This window comes from Magnolia sinica, chromosome 5, assembly GCF_029962835.1.
Source record: "Magnolia sinica isolate HGM2019 chromosome 5, MsV1, whole genome shotgun sequence".
Classification (NCBI taxonomy): Eukaryota; Viridiplantae; Streptophyta; class Magnoliopsida; order Magnoliales; family Magnoliaceae; genus Magnolia; species Magnolia sinica.
Genome location: NC_080577.1, coordinates 64,326,722 through 64,343,171, shown reverse-complemented (window position 1 = coordinate 64,343,171; position 16,450 = coordinate 64,326,722).

Below are 16,450 nucleotides of genomic sequence, written 5' to 3'. Positions count from 1 at the left end.
CGTTGGATTCTGACCCAATTTCACCCTCGGATTAGGGAAGATGGCCCAGGCATGTCATAGTGCTTGTGGACCTGATCGAGTTTCGGTGACCGTTGAATTGAGAGTGGTCCACCACGGCTGAGCTGTAAATTCGATCAGTACGAAAACTCAGCCTGACCTAGATCCATGGTCAGTGAGCTTAAGTCTGACCGCACGTGGAGAAAAGACCATCAAAAGTTCTCCGTTGGATCGAGAGAGGCCTGATTTGGTTATAACCTAAGTATACCTTGGCCCTGGGGTTATTTTCATCTATTTTAGGCCTATATAAAGACCTTAAAACCCTCACTCTCTTTTCCATACGAATTTCCTAACCCTAGCTAAGAAAGAGAGAGGAAAAGAGAGAGAAAGTAAGAGAGAAGTTGGTGAATCATTGGAGATTCTTTCTTGTTTCCCTGCATCCTTAAACCATCACTTTTGAATCGTTATTCCAGCGATTCTAGGTTCATCCTTGGGTAAGTTAATCTAACCCTAAGTTGTTTAGAGCTTAGAATAGTTTATGTGTTGATGTAGCTCATTTCTATTCTTGCCTTAGGTTATCTAGTCGCCGTTGACGAAGACATATCGTCTGAATCAGTTCGGTATGCTTTTTCTGGTTTAAGGTGCGAACTATATTCGTATAGGTTATGGTTTTCAAGGCTTTCAATGTCAGATAATGGTTTATTATTGTTATGGATGCAATTTCACATGCCAAATGCTATGTTTATTTTGCGTTCCTGATATGTATGTGTTATATTGAGATTTGTGTATTCTATGTATATGTAGGAAGTATCGTATACGTATAAAATATGAACATGTGTTTGCCATGATTATTTGTCGTGTACTTGTGCTAATTGTATGTGTGTCAACTCCTTGGCAAAAGGAATTGTCCAAATGCATGTATTCCAACATACGTCATGTATGTTGAACTATGTAGTCTAAGTGTTTGTAGAAATGTCTAAATGGTCTAAAGTGTAATATATTATCCTATTTGCGGGTGTTGAGAAGTGATTCTCAACTCTCCTATTGGTGTGTATGATTTCCTACATGCAAGTCACATTCTTTGTTGTTTAACTTCAAGTATTACTTATGTGTAAATCCATGTTAAGTTGATATTCTTCAAATGCTCACATACTACATGATTTGAATTATTGTTCCATTACTATTCTAAATTGTATATGCATATCTGTTATAATGGAATGTGTTTGGGACTATGAAATAGTCCAGGAAATCGGTAATCGGCCTTGAGTTCGTGGCTGAGGTTGCTTTCGCCACGAAGGACGTGATTTGATGAACCCGAGTCGTATTAGAGTTGTCGGCAGTGGTTTGGCCACACAGAGTGTTTGCGCACTCTATGTCATTCAACCCAACGTGCGCTCGTGCTAGTAGAGTTCGTCAAGTAACCCGATTGTCCGATGTATGTTCACCATGTATAGATGTTATTATTTAAATTTAGGGTACCAAACTTACCGATGAAATCCCGTTAACCGTTGTACCTTGATCTGCTAAGACTCATGAGCCGGACATGGTGGTATAGGACACCGTGGTTGAGCTGTCGGCCTACGCTAGGGTGACGAGCCTCCCCGTAGTGACCAGTGAGCACACCAGACTCATGAGCCGATTATGGTGGTATAGGACACTATATTCGTGCTGTCGGCCTACATTGATTGGTGACGAGCCCTTTGTAGTGACCTCGAGCATACCTTGATACTGCATTAAGGCGACGAGCATTAGAGTAGTAACGAAGGTATGATAGGCGTGCATTGATTGGTGACGAGCCCTTTGCAGCAACCTAGAACCATATGATTGTATGAGATGGCCTAGGACTGACGACCCTAGAATGGATCACTGTGTGGAAATTGATATAAGGAAGGTACCTTAGCTTCCCAATCCTGCTGTATGAAAAGGACTAATAACAACTTGGTAATCATGTTCATGCACCGCATTGCATGTGCGTGGAAGTCGTTGGCACTGCGGGAGGTTGTCATGCGTAATGTAAGATGAAGACGCTGAGGGAGTGCAGGCGAGGGCATGCATCATTTATACATACATCCTTACATTAACAAGAGTACTTTAGACTTGTTTAATTGTATTGCCTTATCATTACTGCTTGATTGATTTGATATCATGTTAACTTTTACGGTATTGTTCCACTGAGTTGATCACTCACTCCCACGTTCTGGGGTGGTGTTTCAACACCAACCAGACTCTGTCTTAGATGCAGATGTTGACGCGACCCCTGAGGCAGAGCAGGAGTTCGAGGATGATGAGGCCGCATTTTCTTTTATGTAGTTCTCAGGTGGGTTCATGTGAGCCATGTCCTGATATGCAGGGATTCTGGGTTTTCTTTTGGAATAGATAATTTCATTTTGATTCTTGTATTTTTGAAAGTAACACTTGTAAGTATGACCTGGCATGTATACGTATTTCAGGGACTTACACATGTACACATATATTTCTCTAAGTCTTCTGCTTGCGTCCTTCACTTATCCCTGAATTATGTTTGCAGTTTAGCTTAATATGTTCCATGTTTTATGTACTCTTATAGACAACATACATCCATCATTAAATATGTTGCATAAGTGATGTTTTGAAACTTGGGAGCTGAGTTATACTTGAACCCCGAATTTCAGGGCGTTACAAGTAAATTTTGGACTTAGAGGCTCAGCAGCGTGAAACTGATTCAAGAACTAGCCAACTCGAGGCTAATATTGAAGTCAATAGGCAGATAGCCAATCTGGAACAGCTGGAGGTCTCAGAGGGGGAGGAAACAATAATTTCCTTACAGCAATAGTTGATTGACAATCCGAACTAAGCCAGGCTTATTATTGATGCTGAAGTTGAGAGCTCGACTGCTGAGGTTCAACTAAGAGACTACTTGCGCCGATATATGCTTACTCTAGGGATTTCAGAAGACATGAATTTTCTTTTGATATTTATCATGTCTTGTTTTCTTATTTGTTACTTTTTTCTTTTGATATCGTAAACGAACTTTGATGAATCATGAATGCTATGAATCAATGAATATCATGCTCGATCAGTCAATTCTTCCAACTATAATTTGGTGTTAGCATTGCTTTTCGTATTGGTTTTTTGGTTATTAACATATAGTGTTGCCTATATGGTGTTATCTTGTATGGACAGTGCTAAGTTCCGATTTTGGTTAGTAGCACACATAGTTTATGCTCGTAAATAGTTGGAGCAATCACAGTTTAGACTCATAAGTAGTTGGAGTTGGTCTTACATGAATGGCTGCTGTAACTTTATAGAGTTCATGGGGCTTGTCATCACCGAGTTCACAAACCGCGATCTATTAAAGGGGCCCAATGAAGCTACCGAGGCCATGAACTCAATAGGATTTACACACAGGGTTGGCCACAGTAACTCTCTAGAGTTCACGGGGTGCATAAGGCCACCGTCAGGTACCAAATCCAAGGCCTCGAGTCCATTAATGAGGGGTCATCTTGCTTCAGAGACTTGTCCTCATGCGTTACTACTAAAATCAAACTAGGGATCTGGGGAGTCATCTTGCTTCAGAGACTCACTTTTCCTTCATCTGTAAGGTCAGATCCATTTACGAGAGGGCGCTCTCTGACTGCCCATGTGACACTGCCTAAAGCTGTACAGATGGCATAGGTCACTGCTCCCATGGGTGCGCGTGATGCTCTTTCCAAGCTTTTTACAGCCACAGGCGACATTGAACCCGTATAGTTCTGCCATATCGCCATCGCCAATAATGATAAGCCTTATACGTGTTCGGCTTCATAGCGGCATCTTTTTCACTGTCATACATGATGGATCGTCATCGCTGTTGCAATCTGTTGCGATCCTTGTATTTAGCTTTATCAGACGATGACTTATTCTGTTGTGGCGATGATAGACTGGCTTTGTAAAGATAATGAATCGAAATTAATATATCACGCTTGCTAATGATATACAACAAAATCTTAGGCTTAAAATGTTATATCAGCTTGGCGGTGTTATTAATTTCGATAAATTTGAATAATAAAATTGCCACACATCAGTATCATGATAATAATAACAATATCTTTGGCAGCAACTCTAGCAATAGTCACTAGCGCTTCAATAATGGTCATTTAGTGATTGGCGACTAATAATGGCTATGGTCATTGGCGATAATCATAGGCGATAACCATTAGTGTAACATCTCGGAAAATCCGTACAAAGACCCGAGTACCACCTCAGGCAGAAATTACCCAGGACCAAATCGTTTAGAAATTAGGTTAATATTAGCAAGTGTTAAACTAGATTGCTTATGAAATTAGCACTAATCACTTTAAATATGATCTGCAAGACCTAAAATGTGCAGAATCATTGACGCTACATTACCCTGAAATCTAAAATCCATCCTTAAACCCGGTTGCTCTCGGGAGCACACTGAAACTCCGTATCGGACCTGGACTGCACATCGAAAATTCGATTACCCCGAAATTATACAGTTATGACCGCATTACTAGACTTGACAACCCCCTCAGAAATCAAGTCCTAACTATGTCTAGAAATGTACAACTTGATCCCGGAGCGAAGAGTGTGAGAAACGTGAAACTATTTAGAAATAAAATTCAAATTTAAGTAATCTGAGTCGTGTCGCTTGCGGCCCAAATATAAGGATTCAGACCATAAGAATTCAACCCAAATACACCCTCAGATCAACAGAAATTTCCCTCACATGTCGATGTACTTGTGGCCCTGATCAAGTGACCATGACCGCTGAACTGAAACTGGTCCGCCACGACTGATCTGTAAATCTGATCGGTACGAAAACTCAGCCTGACCTAGATCCATGGTTAGGGAGTTTAAGTCCGACCGCATGTGGAAAAGGGGCCACCAGAAGTGCTCCGTTGGACCGGAACGACCCATATTTGGTTATAACCTAAGTATAACTTGGCCCTGGGGCCATTTCCATCAAACCTGGGCCTATATAAGGACCTTAAACCCCCTCTCTCATATCCCATACTAATTTGAGGAAAACCCTAGGAGAGAGAAGAGAGTAAAGAGAGAGAAAGTGAGAGAGAACTTGGAGAAGATTCTTGGTATTCTACCCTGCCTTTTCCCGTGCTTATTCATAACTACTGGATCGTTATTCCGATGAATTCCATTCTGTTCTTAGGTAAGAAAACCTAACCCTAATCTGTTCTAGGGTTTCTGATAGTGTAGGTTATCAAATAGTTAACCTAATTTATCCTATAGGTTGCTAAATCATCCGTAGACAAAGACTTAACTTTAAACTGAGTTCATTACAAGTCTAATGGTGAAAGGTGCGGACTTTAAACGTATAGGTTATGGTTTTCAAGGCTTTCAATGTCGGTTAATGGTTTAGTACTGATGTGGGTGCAATTTCACATGCAAGATGCGATGTTTGTATTGTGTTTCTGATATATATGAACTATATTGAGATTTGTGTATTCCATGTATATGTAGAAAGTATCGTATACATATGAAATATGAACAAGTGTTTGCCATGATTTGTTGTCGTGTGTTTGTGCTAGTTGTATGTGTAACAACTCCTTGGCAAAAGGATTGGTCCTAATATGTGCTATCACCAGCATACGTCATGTATGTTGGGATGTGGAGTCTAAGTGTTTGTAGAAATGTCTGAATGAATAAGTGTGTAATATATTGTACTTTTTATGGGCGTTGAGAAGAGATTCTCAACTACCTGAATGATGTGTATGATTTCCTCCATGCAACTTACATTCTTTGTCTGTTTTACTTAGACACTACTTATGTGTGAATTCATGTTTAAGTTGAAATCCATCAATGTTCACATGCTTGTATGATTGGAATTGTTGATCCATTACTATTCTGATTTGCTTGTATGATTATCTATTATCATTGAATGTGTTTGGGACTATGAAATAGTCTAGGCAATCAATAACAGGTTCTGATTGGTGGCTGAGGTTGTCTCGCCACATAAGACATGATCGATGAATCCGAGCCGTACTTACGCATTTCATGTTGATCAACTCAACGTGCGCTCATACTAATCGAGCTCGTCAAGTAACCCAATTGACTCGATGTATGTTCACCACGTACGGATGCTACTGCCTGAATCTAAGGTACTAAACTCACCAGTGAAACCACGTTAACCTTGGTACCTCGATCCGCTAAGACTCATGAGTTGAGCATGGTGGTATGGGACACCGTGGTCGAGCTGTCGCCTACAGTGGGGTGACGAGCCTCCCCGTAGTGACCAGTGAGCAACCCAGACTCGTGAGCCGAATACGGTAGTATGGGACACTGTATTCGAGCTGTCGGCCTACACTGATAAGGTGACGAGCCCTTTGTAGTGACCTCGAGTGTACACTAAGACTACGTAGAGGCGAGGAGCCCTCACGTAGCAACAAGAGTATACTAGGCCTACACTGATAAGGTGACGAGCCCTTTGCAGCGACCTAGAACCGTATCATCGTATGAGATTTACTAGGATTGACGACCCTAGAATGAATCATTATTTGGGAATTGATACAAGGGAGGTACCTTAGCTTCCCAATCCTGTTGTATGAAAAGGACCAATAAGAACTTGGTAATCATGCTCATGCACTGCATTACGAGTACGTTTGGCGTAGCAGGTCAAGCACTGTGGCAGTGTTGCATGCGCGATCATAAGATGAAGTCGCTGAGGGAGCTTAGGCGAGGGCATACATCATTATTCATATCATTCTTACGTTAATTACAGTACTTAGGGATGTTTGCTTGTATTGCGTTATCATTACTGCTTGACTGAATTGATAACATTTAACCTTTGTTTTATTGTTCCACTGAGTTGATCACTCACTCCCACGTTCTGGGAAAGGTGTTCTGAACACCCACCAGACTCTGTCTTAGTTGCAGATGATGATGCGACTCAGGAGGCAGAGCTTGATTACTATGATGATTAGGACGAGTTCTCATATATGCAGTTCTCCAGGGGTTTCGCTTAGACCTTCCGGATCAACGGGGCTTGTAACGCCCTGAAAATCGGGGGTCGAGTAAAAGTCCAACTCCCGAGTTCCAATGCATCACTTATGCAACATATTTAATGATGATTAAATGTTGTCTGTGTTAGTGCATTAATCATGAGTGGGATTATACCAAAACAGTAATTCATACTCCAAATTAATTCATATAACGCAAGCGGAAGACTGGAAAATGTATATAAACATGTATGGACCAAAAGATCATGATTGGTCTCCAGAGTATGAATACATCACTGAGTCATCATATACATGTAATAGTTCAAAATAGTTCAACTACCAAAAATAAACCCTGTAACCCCGTCAATCCGAAAGGTCTAAGCGAAACCCCCCGAGAACTACATATATGAGAACTCGTCCTGATCATCATAGAAATCAGGCTCCACCTCCTGAGTCGCATCATCATCTGCAACTAAGACAGAGTCTGGTGGGTGTTCAGAACACCGTCCCAAAATGTGGGAGTGAGTGATCAACTCAGTGGAACAATAAAGCAAAGGTTAACATGTTATCAACAGTCAAGTAGTAATGATAACCCAATACAAGCAAACATCCCTAAGTATTGTGATTAATGCAAGAAAGATATGAATAATGATGCATGCCCTCGCCTACGCTCCCTCAGCGACTTCATCTTACGATCACGCATGCAACACTGCCACAGTGCTTGACCTGCTACGCCAAACGCACGCGTAATGCGGTGTATGAGCATGATTACCAAGTTCTTATTAGTCCTTTTCATACAGCAGGATTGGGAAGCTAAGGTACCTCCCTTGTATCAATTCCCAAACAATGATCCATTCTAGGGTCATCAATCTTAGTAAATCTCATACAATGATACGGTTCTAGGTCGCTGCAAAGGGCTCGTCACCTTATCAGTGCAGGCCTAGTGTACTCTTGTTGCTACGTAAGGGCTCATCGCCTCTACGTAATCTTAGTGTACACTTGAGGTCACTACAAAGGGCTCGTCACCTTATCAATGTAGGCCGACAGCTCGAATATAGTGTCTCATACCACCGTATTCGGCTCACGAGTCTGGGTTGCTCACTGGTCACTACGGGGAGGCTTGTCACCCCAGCATAGGCCGATAGCTCGACCACGGTGTCCCATACCACCATGCCCGGCTCATGAGTCTTAGCGGATCGAGGTACCAAGGTTAACGGGGTTTTAGTAGTGATTTGGTACCTTAGATTCAAGCAGTAGCGTCCATACATGGTGAACATACATCAGGTCAATCGGGTTACTTGACGAGCTCGATTAGTACGAGCGCACGCTGAGTTGATCGACATGAAATGCATAAGCACTCCGTGTGGCCTAACCACTGCCGACAAACCAAGTATGGCTCGGATTCATCGATCACATCCTATGTGGCGAGACAACCTCAGCCACCAATCAGAACCTGTTACTGATTGCCTGGACTATTTCATAGTCCCAAACACATTCAATGATAACAAATAATCATACAAGCAAATCAGAACAGTAATGGATCAAAAACTCCAATCATATAAGCATGTGAGCATTAATGGATTTCAATTTAAACATGAATTCACGCATAAGCAGTGTCTAAGTAAAACAAACAAAGAATGTAAGTTGCATGGAGGAAATCATACTCATCGTTGAGGTAGTTGAGAATCTCTTCTCAACGCCCATAAAAAGTACAATATATTACACACTTATTTATTCAGACATTTCTACAAACACTTAGACTCCACATCCCAACATACATGACATATGTTGATGATAGCACATATTAGGACCAATCCTTTCGCCAAGGAGTTGTTACACATACAACTAGCACAAACACACGACAACAAATCATGGCAAACACTTGTTCATATTTCATACGTATACGATACTTTCTACATATACATGGAATACACAAATCTCAATGTAGTTCATATATATCAGAAACACAATACAAACATCGCATTTTGCATGTGAAATTGCACCCACATCAGTACTAAACCATTAACTGACATTGAAAGCCTTGAAAACCATAACCTATATGTTTAAAGTCCACACCTTTCGCCGGTAGACTTATAATGAACTCAGTTTAAAGCTAAGTCTTTGTTTATGGTAGATTTGGCAACCTATAGGATAAATTAGGTTAGCTATTTGATAACCTACACTATCAGAAACCTTAGAACATATTAAGGTTAGGTTTTCTTACCTAAGAACGGAGTGGAATTCGCCGGAATAGCGATCCAATAGCGATGAATAAGCACGGGAAAAGGCAGGGTAGAATTCCAAGAATCTTCTCCAAGTTCTCTCTCACTTTCTCTCTCTTTACTCTCTTCTCTCTCCTAGGGTTTATCTCAATTTCGTATGGGATATGAGAGGGGGGGTTTAAGGTCCTTATATAGGCCCAGGTTTGATGGAAATGGCCCTAAGGCCAAGGTATACTTAGGTTATAACCAAATATGGGTCGTTCTGGTCCAACGGAGTACTTTTGGTGGCCCCTTTTTCACGTGCGATCAGACTTAAGCTCCCTAACCATGGATCTAGGTCAGGCTGAGTTTTTGTACCGATCGGATTTATAGATCAGCCGTGGCGGACCAGTTTCAGTTCAACGATTACGGTCACTCGATCAGGGCCACAAGTACATCGACATGTGAGGGACATTTCTCCTGATCCAAGGGTGTACTTTGGTCAGATTCTGACGGTCTGAATCCTTATATTTGGCCCACAAGTGACATGACTCAGATTACTTAAATTCAAATTTTATTTCTAAATATTTCACGTTTCTCACACTCTTCGTTCCGGGCTCAAGTTGTGCATTTCTAGACATAGTTAGGACTTGATTTCTGAGGGGGTTGTTAAGTCTAGTAATGCGGTCATAACTGTATAGTTTTGGGGTAATCAAATTTTTGACGTGAGGTCTAGGTCCGATACAGAGTTTTGGTGTGCTCCCAGAGCAACCGGGTTTAAGGATGGATTCTAGATTTCAGGGTAATGTAACGTCAATGATTCTGCACGTTTTGGGTCTTGCATATCATATTTAAAGTGATTAGTTCTAATTTCATAAGCACTCTAGTTTAACACTTGCTAATATTAACCTAATTTCAAAAGGATTTGGTCCTGGGTAATTTCTGCCTGAGGTGGTACTCGGGTCTTTGTACGAATTATTCCGAGACGTTATAATCTACCCCCCTTAAAGAAAAATTTCATCCTCGAAATTAGTACCTTTTTGTACTCCTCGAGAATCTGAGGGTAGTTCTTTCGAACCTCGGCTTCTGTCTCCCAAGTAGCCTCTTCTTCCGTGTGATGCATCCACAGCACTTTCACAAGTGTAATGAATGACCTTGCTGCGCAATACCTAATCCTTCCTGTCTAGGATACACGTCGGTCGCAGTACATATGTAGCGTCCTCGCTCAACTGTACCTACTCTCATCTGATAATGTGGGAAGGATCGGGAACGTATTTCTTCAGCATAGAAACATGAAATACGTTATGCACGCCCGCAAGTGGTGTGGGCAAAGCAAGGCGGTACGCTACCACTCCCACTCGATCCAGTATATGTAATGGGCCAATGAATCGAGGCATATGCTTCCCCTTCTTGCCAAACCAAAGGACTCCCTTCATAGGGAAAACTCTGAGAAATGCATGGTCTCTAACCTCGAAATCTAGCGATTACCGCCTCGTATCGGCATAGCTCTACTGTCTGCTCTGCGCTCTTAGCAGTCGGCGCCTGATAATGTCGATCTTCTCTGAGGTCGCCTATACTAACTCCGGACCAATCAAGCTCTTCTCGCCAACCTCTGCACAGTAATGCGGCACTCTGCACAGACGCTCGTACAGTGCCTCGTAAGGAGCCATGTCAATACTCGCCTAGAAGCTGTTATTATAGGCAAACTCTGCATAGGGAAGACAGTTGTCCCAACTGTCCTTGAAATCTAGCACACAGGCCCACAACATATCCCTCAGAATCTGATTCACCCGTTCCGTCTGCCCGTCAGTCTGTGGGTGGAACATGGTACTGAACTTCAACTTCACACCCATCGCTTCCTAGATACGAGTCCAGAAGATAGATGTAAATCGCGTGTCTCGATCCGACACTAGCTCCAAGGGAACTCCATGCAAACGTACAATCTCCTCGATATATAACTTGGCCAACTCGTCTGCAGAGTTCAAAACTCTGATAGGGAGGAAATGAGCCTATTTCGTCAACCAGTCCACGATCACCCAAATGGAATCATAACCCTTCCTCATCTTTGGCAGACCTGAAATGAAATCCATAGAGATGAAGTCCCACTTCCATATAGGCATGGGCTGAAGCAAACCAGGAGGTCGGCGATGCTCCGCCTTGACCTGCTAGCACGTGAGACAATGGGACACATAATCTGCTATGTGAGCCTTCATATTGTCCCACCAATACGACCTCTTCATGTCATTATACATCTTCGTGCTGCCTGGATGTATAGCCATCCTAGAATCGTGAGCGGCCTCAAGAACTTCCTTCCTCAGGTCAGGGAGGTTCGGGACGCATAGGCGGCCACGGTAACGTAAGCCTCCATCCGTACCAATGCTCCACTCTGAGTCCTCATCGCTGCTAGCCTGCCTTCTTATCTTTGCCAACAGCTTATCATCTACCTGAACCGCGATAATCCTGTCATCAATGAGGGGCTGTACTCGAATATGTGCAATGCCCTCATACGGCTCCTCCACCATGAGTTTTTGCTCAAAGTCTCGCACAAAATCTACCATGTCCCACTTTGCTATCATCAACGGAGCTACGAATGTTAATGCTTTCTTGCGACTCAGTGCGTCTGCCACAAGGTTGGCCTTACCGGGATGGTAAGAAACCTCGAACTTGAAGTCTTTCAAGGTCTCCATCCATCGCCACTGCCTCATATTCAGGTCCTGCTTAGTGAATATGTATCTGAGGTTCTTGTGGTCGCAAAAGAGCTCGAACTCCTCTCCGTAGAGATAATGCCTCCAGATCTTCAAAGCAAAGATAACGGCAGCTAACTCCAAGTCGTGCGTAGGGTAGTTTTCCTCGTGTTTCCTCAACTGTCGTGATAGGTAAGCAATAACCATGTCCTTCTGCATCAAGACACCGCCCAAACTGACGTGAGACGCATCTGCGTATATCATATACTTGACCCCTTGCTCTGGCAATACTAGCACAGGGGCGGACGTCAACTTGTCCTTTGGCTCCTTAAAAGTTGCTTCTGCCTTTTCATTCCAAGCGAACTTCAGATCCTTCCATGTCAACTGAGACAAAGGTCTAGTTATCTTTGAGAAATCCCGAATAAATCGATGATAGTACCCTGCCAGGCCAAGGAAACTCCTCACCTCAATAACCGAACCGGGCTGCTTCCAGTCCTGAACTGCGGCTACCTTAGCAAGGTCCATAACTATTCCTTCTCTGGACACCACATGTCCTAGAAACTTGACTTTCTCTTTCTAGAAGTCACACTTTTTATACTTTGCAAACAATTGGTTCTTCCTCAGAGTATCCAAGACTGCTCACAGGTGTTCCTCGTGCTCTTCCTAACTCTTGGAGTATATAAGGATGTCATCAATAAACACGATGACGAATCAAAAAAGGAATGGCTGAAATACCCTGTTCATCAAGTCCATGAACACAGCTGGTGCGTTCGTAAGGTCGAATGACATTATGAGAAACTCATGGTGTCCAAAATTAGTCCTGAAAGTCGTCTTCTGTACGTCCTCATCAATTTTCGAGAAATACCTTGCTTCCTTCAATTGATCGAACAGATCATCTATCCTAGGCAAAGGATACTTGTTCTTCACTGTCACTTCGTTCAACCTGCGATAATCAATACACAATCGCAGTGAACCATCCTTTTTCTTTACAAACAATACAGGTGCTCCCCATGGAGACACACTGGATTGTATAAAACCAGCATCTACCAGATCATCGATCTGTTTCCTCAGTTCCTCCATCTCACACGAAGTCATGCGATAGGTCGGAAGTGAAATGGGCGTCGCACCAGGCGCTAAATCAATGGTGAAATCAATTTTGCGCTGAGGGGGTAGTCCAGGTTTCTTCCTGAACACATCTAAGAACTCTTGGACCACAGGAGTGTCCTCAAGCGCTGGACCATGAGCATCATCCAGCATAGAAGCATAACAATCAATGTGATAGGGCCAACTGACCTATACTGGAAAAAGAAAGGTCGTGTCCTCTGGTTCATAAACTGTCACCACTCTACAATCACAGTCGATCTCTGCCTTCATCTCTATAAGCCAATCCATATCGAGAATGACATCATATAGATGTAATGGGGTGACAATCAGGTCGAGGAGCACTATCCCGCTCCCTACATCTATCGAACACCCCTTACAGATCCTGGTAGCGTCCGAGAAAGTCCCTGTGGCAGTAAGGATTCTCACCCCAACCATAGGACTAGTTTCCAAGCCTAGCTGCTTAACTGTTGCGCACGAAATGATAGAGACAGTGAACTTGGTGTCTACTAATACAAAGACTGGAGTACCTTGGATATGAGCTGTAACATCAAAAGCCATATCTGGCAGAGGTGCTGCCTCTACTGTAAGTGAATGCACTCGAGCTTGCTGAAAACGATTGGGCTGAGGTGCCATAGGCCTTTGAGGTGGCCTAGATCGAGATGCAGGGGGCCTAAAAGAAGGATGTGCGGGTGCTGTCTGTAGGGGTGGAGCTGATAGAGCCTGAGGGCGAGGGACGTCGATTCTCTGTGGTGGTGAAAACCCACTATCTCTCATGCGTGCAAAATAGCTCTCTGCAGCATGACCCGGTCTGCCACAATACATACACATCACTCCATGTTGCCTCATCGGAACTGATGGTGCCGCAATCCTGGGAGGGGAGTCGGTACGAGGTCTCTTGCTGAGGAATAGCCTGCTTGGCATATCTGGTCGTGGTCTAGGGGTCATAGGCCCACGAGAACATGACAATCTATCTCCATCCTGCTCCACCCACATAGACATGTGTACTAGCTCAGCATAGGAGGGTATACTAGCACAGCACATCTTCGAGCGAATCTTAGGTCGCAAGCCCTTTGAAAAATGCCGCATCTGCATCTGCGCGTCAGCAAGTACTGTAGGGACATACCTGCCCAACTCTGTAAACCGGTGCTCGTACTCTGTCACTGACATGCCCCCCTGTCTGAGGCGCGAGAACTCATTCTCCTTCTTATGCCAGTATGTCTGGGGGTAGTACTTCTCATGGAAGAGGAACTCAAAAGCTGCCCACATCCATACATAGTCGACTGCAACGGTCTGCAGGACACTATCCCACCACAAGCTGGCCTCCTTTTCAAACATACAGGTGACCAACTCAACCTGCTCAGGCTCTGTACAATGTAGCATCCTCAGCATCTTAGAGATGCGGTCTAGCCAATTTCGGCCTCCTCGGGTCTGTAAGAACCCGCAAATGTAGGAGGACGCAAGCGTTGGAATCGCTCGAGAAGGCCACTTATACCCAAATTCCCCATAGGGTATATAGTGGGTGCAGGTGAGGGTGTGCCGTGCTCCGCGTGACCTTAGGTGGCATTCCCTATATGAAAATAGGGTTCACTTACGTAAGAGGTAGCATAGCAATACACAATCCTTTAAGCATTCCACACAACTTCTTAGCGAAAAGAGATTGCATGCATTTCATTTTTCAAATTTTTCACAATACATGAAATACACATTACATGAATCATAACAGAAATACATGAAAACTATTACAGAGTAAGACTACCCGCATAGAGCAACTGCCAAACACAAACACACGATCTACCCATGATGCTACTAAGTTCTTAAACATTGAAACACAAACATTCTAAGACAGCAAACAAACAGGCTATGGGGCAACGACTTGGATGACTAGGCATCTAAGTCAGGCGATGGAGGAGGTGCACCATTATCCTGTAGGCAGCACAGGATAGACTTCAAAGTGCGAGTCACGTTCTTGAACTAGTGTTTCACGAGGCCCCGAAGATCCATAATGTCCTATCATAGGATAGCCTGACCCTCCTCAAGTCGAGCTATACGGGCATCCCTGGTGGCCTGATCCATGCCCTGCTCTGGTGTTGTAGGAGGAAAACTCTCACTCGTGTCCTGGCCCTCCACTTCTTCCTCGTCTTGCTCTTCTTCTTCTTCTATTTTAGTTCCACCTTCTTCATTACTCTCTTCGTCTTCGCTCTCAGTCTCATCCTCAGTTTCTTCAAGTAGAGCTTGTCGTCGTCATGGCCCGATGTCCATCTGATAAAGAGTCATCTCATTGATGTAACAGATAGGTACCGGCCTTTCCGTTCTAAGTCTGTAGCCAAACTCATATGCAATCTTACATATGAGTCGGCCAAATGGGAGTGATTCAGTCCTTCTATTTGAACGTACGATAAGGACTACCTGTCGCAAGATGTACGTAGGCACATACAACTTCTCTCCTTGCCCCACCTGATACAAGAAATCCACCATCAAGCACATACACTCACTACGGTTGCTCCACCTAGGATAGACGTTAAAGGTGCAGATGTGGTGAAGCAAGCGGAAGTCGTCCGTCATGCTGGTCACTAAAGGCTTCTGTTAGGCTGCCATTCAACCAGACGACCACAAAGGAACCACACGCGACAATCCCTTTCACGCGCACTACTCAGATTCTTCTCACTTGTATGAACCTCGCTAAGCGGCACGTTCAAAAGTCGGGATATCAAAGCAACGTCGATTGTGGCCTCCTGATCTCTTCCGTAAGGGATCTTGAACTGCAATAGCTCTAGTGAAGGTTCTCGAATGTGGGCATAGAAAGCTCGGATAGTACTCACATTTGCACGATATCCACCCTCAAATACTGGACCCCACCTGGCCTCTTCTAGGTGCTCAAATAAGAGATATTCTCCAAATAGCCGTGTATCTACATGAGCTTCAAAAAGGACCCTTTAGCCCTCATAAACTCCATGAGATAGCTCCGCCAACAAAGTCCTTCCAACGGGAGCCTAGGGATCGAGTTCCCGCTTTGTCTGAAACTCTTGAGTGGCGGTTGTGCTCGCAGCGGCGCCTCTCAGCCTCCTTGAACGGGTTAGGCAACTAGGCCTGGCTTCATCAACGGGAGCTCTCTTCTTCCCCATGAAAGAGAGTGGTGAAAATTCAAAATATGGCTGTATTAAGCTAGAATAAGGCCATAGAAAATGAAAGAAAAGAGGAAAATGGAAGGAATGATGGGGCTTCCACGAATTTGAGACTCAAAGTAGGGATTTGAGTGCTTAAATGGAAAGTAAAGAAAGGAAAATCAGCAATGGAGCTGGGTTTTAAGATGAGTAAAGTGAGGGTGCACGAAAATGGAAGAAGAAAGGGTTTGGAGAGGGATTTTTGTGGGGTTTTAAGAGAAATTTCAAGAAAAGGAAAGCTTGGAGTGGTAGATTATGAAGGGAAGACAATTTGAGAGGGGTTTTAAATGATCAACCATGGAGGAGTGCGCCACACTAGGCCCTAGATGCGTCGACCCGACCGGCCCAGCCCGTCCGGGCCCACTAGG